Below are 6000 nucleotides of genomic sequence, written 5' to 3'. Positions count from 1 at the left end.
GGCCAGCAGCACTCCCACGCTTTCCTCTAGTTCCTAATCCCTCTCCTGCAACGAGGCTCAGCCCAAACCTCTGATGAACAGAAGGGCAGTTCACAACCACCTCCACCAGCACTCAATCCTTAGCATCTTCTTGCCTTGTGGAACACATCAAGCCATTTTAGGCTACTTCACTGCCATCATTCTCCCACCTATGTCCTGCAGCCCATACACAGCTCTCCACCCAGCCCTACTACAGTTACCATTCTCCATCTCTCCCCCTCCTGCTCCCCAGGAAGCCTCCCCACATCACACTCCCAGTTGTGCTGCAAGCCAGCAGCCTGCCCACAGCCACAGCTTACCGCCTTGTGCCCCGCTCCCATACCAGACCAAGCAGAACAGGGCTCCCTGCTTTGGGAAGTGGGCCCCTTGCGTTCTCTCACCCTGCTGAAATCCCAGTTGAGATCCATGTGCTCACAGCCCGGTTCCTGCAGCCCGTCCTCAGACTTGGCACACAGCCTCACCTCCCTGCGTATCTGCCCGCAGCGGTGCCATTGAGATCCTGTTTAATCCGTTTGCCTTCCCAAAGTAATACCTCCTACCACACTTATCTTCTGGTTTCCTCATCTGCGTCGAAGCAAAGCCACTCCTGTGCGCTCTCAAGGACCCATCAGACTGCCCTACCACAAACAGCAGCAAGGCATACCCCCTTCCCACCCTCAAAGCCCTTGCAGCTCTTTCCTCTGATATCTCAAAGGCCCTGAGGGCAGCCGGGCTGTCGGCGCCCCAAGGCCATCACACCTCCTGCAGCTCCCTGCCCTGCTTGCCCACACCTATCACAGCCCATAGCAGAGTCAGGCTCAGGGACAGACCACCACTTTGCTCACCCAGCCCCTCTCTGCACAGCAGTAACACAGCTGACAACCTACAGCTTAGGAAGATCTGTGCATCCCAACCACCCCACACTTCTTCCATCTTCCACGCAAAGGAGAAAACCCGATTTCCTTTAACGAGGCCAGCTTTTACAGACCCTCCAGCTCTCGTTATGGAAAATAAGTGGAAAGTCCTGGCAGGGGATTATAATTTTTTGTTGGTTTTTTTTTTCCTCCCCCCCCCCCCAATATATGAGCAAAAGCATATATTATATTCTGCCTACATAGACTTTGCCAATAAAAATTGCTGATGCTTGCAGAACTATGGGACAGTTGTCCAAACGCCTGCCACTCGCTAGTCATAGACAGCCATGAATTGTCCTTCTTGCTGACAAGTTAATGTTGCATCATAAACTGCCCATATGAATTTTTGTTTCTCTAACACATGACTGAATTCAACATGTCAGAGGAAAATGATTAATGGCCCCTGAGATTTGGATCTTTAATAAAAAATAAAATAGCAGAAATCCAAAAGCCTGATGTTCTTTATTCTGAGGCTGGTAGGATTTACATCACGGTTAATAAGTAACAGGCTTCCTTCAGAAATTAGGTCATTAGATTATTCTATTTGCAAACATAAAACGCAATCAGATGGAACCAGTAATGTCTAGGATGTACAGACTAGACAACAGTGACATGTCAAATGCTTGCAGGGATTATTTCAAGGAAACCTTGGTCTGATTTTCAAGTGCCTGCAAGTTTAGAAGCTTCCCCACTCGGGGCAATATGGAAGAATCAGAAAGGTCCTTTAGAAGGACTCAGAACTCATAGATATGGGGTGTCACATAAGGCTGTACATCTCAGAGCTGTGCTGCCCCAGGTGGCATAGCTCACAGGGACTGCGCACATCAGTGCCACCAACCTGACCACATCACTGTCAGCTATTTACCCCCACCTGCTGCTCACCGGCAGCCAAATGGATCTGTATATTGAACATTTGGGATCAGAACAGCAAGAGGTTCTTCTGACCTGTCTGTGATGTATGAAACATTACCAGAAACACGCTCTGACCTCACCTATGAAGAAAGGCCAAGGGAAGTGGGCCCGTTTAGCTTGGAGAAGAGAAGGATGTGGGGACACCTCACTGTGGCCTCCCAGTACTTGAGGGGAGTGGATGAACAGGAGGGTGAACAGCCTGCTTCGCCAGGAGTACACTTTCTCCTGAGAGCAATGGTGAGATTTGGCACCTGTGTGCAATTGACTGAGTGGTTTTGTCATAGCACAGGCCGGGGTTGGGCGGCAATTTAGAGTAAGAGATGCATAGGGCCAATGTGAGACCTCATCCCCAGCCAGAGGCCCAGGGGATGGTGCACATGGAGCTCCCCACGTAGGGCTTTTCCCTCATTTTACCTTCAAAATGCCTCTCCTAATTTCCCCATGAGCAGAGGAAGGTCGGTAAATAGAACCTGTGCTGGCACTGGAGCACAAACCAGGCCTGTGTGGGGTTGTTTTTTTTTTAATGAAGTGCTCTCTACTGAGGCCTTTCTGTTCCCTCCAGTCTCCAAACCGGGACCCCAAGCTTTGGCTGAGCCTCTGCTCCTAACACTTGTATATTTTCTTAAATGGACTGAGAAGTTCTTTCATAAAGTTCACGTGGGGAAAGCACTTTTGTGCTGGGCTCCAGGCAGGTTTTCAGCCCAGCGTTTGCTCACACCACCACCTCATGACAATGCCTGGGTCCCCAAGAAGCAAAGACGTGCACAGAACTCCTTTCTGTGAAGTTCCCTGTCCATAGAGGGCTGCTGGGGTCCTTCCCACAGCCTGGCTGCAGATCATGGATGTGAGATGCTCGCTCTGCTGACTGCAAAGGGCCTCCCCCAGCCTGGCAATGACCATCTTAGGAACATAAAGAATTTAAGACCTTCCCTGCCTCACACTATTTTCAGGTCTGAGCACCTAAATGTGAATGCAAATACCCAGCTTTGCGGGCACTCCATGGCTTTTCAGCCTCTGGGGAAAAGATTGCATAAAAAAAAAAACAGGTGTAAGCACTTCTGTATCAGCAGTGCTTGAAATTTGGGTTATTCCACCTGATAACTGACCTCCTATCAGAAGGATATTTCATGGAATTCATAGTCATTAAGGTTGGAAAACACCTCTGTAGCCCAACCATCCACCTACCCACCAATGCTGCCCATACACCACATCTCTCAGTGCCACACCTGCCCTTTCCTTAAGCACCTCCATGGATGGTGCCTCCACCTCTCCCTGGGCAGCCTGTGCCACTGCATCACTGCTCTGAGATTCCTCCTAATAGGAACCTTTCCATCTTTTCTGCAAACTCATCCATCCAAGGACCTCAAAGCATTACACAATCTTAGGGATGTTGGACACCCCGGCACTGTGAGGTGAGCGCCATCCATCCACATCAGTAACCGATGGAACAGGAAAGGAAAAACAGGTGGAGGCAAACAAGAACTGGAATAAGAGCTCAGAGCTCCTCTGAAGGTCTCTTCCAGGTCTGGGGGTATCTCCCTCTGATGGGCTTTGGTAGGGAGCTACAGTGGGGAAACAAACCAACCCTCCTCTGCTCAAAGCTCCACTGACGAGCAAAACTGCTGCCCCATCTCAGGTCTGGTTGAATGCAGAAACACCATCCAAAAACCCCAACATTCACACCCCACTGCTTTCCCAGCGTGGCAGCTAACAGTCAGGGATGGAAGCAAGGAAACATCCACACACCTGAAAGACAAACCACTTAAAATAAAGAATCAGTAAAATAATTAAGCCTGGTAAAGATTAGATATCCCCCCGATAGCTCAGCCATAGGCAGCCCCCAGCATTCAGGAAACACCCACACAGCTGAAAATGGGTCTCCCAGAAGCCCCCATCAGGAGGGATGGGCACAGATGAGAGCTGCTATGCATAGAGCTCCAGAAACCATCCTTACAGCCACCCCTACGGGGTGACAGCTACCAGCACACGGGAGGCTTCAGCACTTTGGGGTTTCTTCTCAGTGCAGAGGAATCCCAGGAACCAGAAGCAGAGCTCGGGGCAGAGGTGGAGCCTGGCTGGGAACTGGCACCACGCTTTGCTGGGCTGGAGGATTTCTGTTTTCACATGCTCCATTTTTCCAACCCAAGAAGATGCAATTTTCCACTGGAGCAGATGCTTTTCTTGAAAGATTTCTTTGAGTAGAAACACCAAATTCTCCATCAGGAAGCCATTCTGAGGGCAGCATTTTCAACAAGCCCCATTTGAGGTCTATTTCAAGTCTGGCCTTCCCTGGCCCGAGTCAGTTCTTTGAGCTCATCGTGGTGTGCAATTCCTGCCATTACGTACCTCTGCACGGAGAGTGCCTCTGTTCTGACTGCACTCCTACCACCATTTAAACAACAACTTGTTCTGAGCTGGGGCTGCTGGGCCTGGTGATGCCCAGTGCTGGAGGCAGCCACTCTCATGAAGCCCTTTCCCCATTGGGATGTGCTATTTTCCAGACCCCCCCACCAACCCAGCCATTTAAAACCAGTCTGAAGGTCCTTCCTGCTCACCCCACCCATTACCAGAGCAATGCTTTCTATGTCAGGAGGGTTTAAAACCACTCTCTACTTCCATGGAGTCATTTCCACTCACGGTGCTGGTGGTGAGCTGAGAAATAGTCCTTTGTTTTAATTTGCAGGCTGTCTTGTTGCTGCAGTCATGCAGCATCCCTGTCCTTCATGGGCAGGAGGAGGATGCAGAGCATGACTTTTGGCTTTGAATGGCCTCGAGAAACCTGGGAAGCTCCACCACATCCCCATATCCGGGTCCAGAATTTGGCCACTCTTCTCAGGGAGGGCTTTTACCAAATATCCCATTGCAGTTCTCATTGCTGCAGCAGGGTCCAGGCTGTGGGCCCCAGAGCACTGCTCTCTGCTCCCTGTGCCATCATGTATTTCTACAGGGGATGGATGGGGCACACACCACTTGGACTGCACGAAAGCCTCAAACTTGCCATCACTCCAAGATGTGCAGCAACACCATCCTAACAAGTTCTGCTTGAAATGTGTTTCATCCCTTTCTTTTCAGCAGTTTTGCTTCTTTCGGTGTTGGCAGACACCAGTTAAAAGGGCAGAGCCCCCATACAGAACACAAACCCCGAGCTGACAGCAGCAACCCCTGCATTCATCCACACAGCAGGGAAACATCCAGCATGAACGGAGCCAATGCCAACAAAATGCTTCCTATGGAGAACCAGCGTGGTTGTAAACGCCTCCAACGCACACTGCCACCAACCCTGCTCTGTGCACGGAGGTGGTGGCTGCATTTTCCAGCCCATCATCCTTCCCCACAGCTCCTACTGCATCTCCTGGGCTCCAGCAGAGGATTTGCAGCCTCGGGTTGCCCTCTCGTGGTGCAGTTCAAATGAGGCACTGCAGCAACATGCAACAACACTCAGCATTTCCTGCAGCCCCCCCCAGGAGGTGCAGCTCTTTGCATGGTGCATTCGGACCTACCGACATGACCCCCTTTTTAGTCCCCTTCCTGCACTCCTTCAGGCTGGCAGACGGAGCCCACTGCGCCGAGATCAACACAAAAACATCCCCCTCCACTCAACGCTGGTTTTCATAGAAACAATTAAATAAATTTGTGTGTAAGGGGATTGGATTTCCAATAAAATCTCAAGCCAAAAAGCTATTTAAAGTTTGCTTTAAGAAAATAAATATCAAAGCAGCCCATGCTTTGCCAAGAGCTGAACCAAGCAGTTATTCTTGTCCCTCCACAAGCGAGTCCTGAGAAACACTAGACTCCTTTGGAGCAAAAATGAAAGTCGCACCACAAAGAAAGATTACTTGTTTTCACTTTGATCCTTTCCAGTTGCAAAGACACTTCATCTTTTATGGGACTGGCTCCGCGTTTCAAACCAAGGTTTGTTTTTAAAATGAGAGCATTGTTCTTTTTTACTCAGCAGTATAGGAATACCACGGGGGAGCCTGATGGTGCCATGGGCTGCAGGGAGCCCTGGAGCAGCCTTTGGGCTTCGGTCACAGCCCTACACATCCCTACAGAGGGTGACAGACACCAGACTGCCCAGCTTATAGCTGCTGCTGTACTGAGACTTCAGTTGGATGCCAGGAGGAAATTCTTTACCAAAAGGACAGCGAGGCCCTGG

The sequence above is a fragment of the Gallus gallus genome, chromosome 17, assembly GCF_016699485.2.
Source record: "Gallus gallus isolate bGalGal1 chromosome 17, bGalGal1.mat.broiler.GRCg7b, whole genome shotgun sequence".
Classification (NCBI taxonomy): domain Eukaryota; kingdom Metazoa; phylum Chordata; class Aves; order Galliformes; family Phasianidae; genus Gallus; species Gallus gallus.
The sequence above is the reverse complement of the archived record's forward strand: the minus strand, read 5'-3'. Positions refer to the sequence as shown.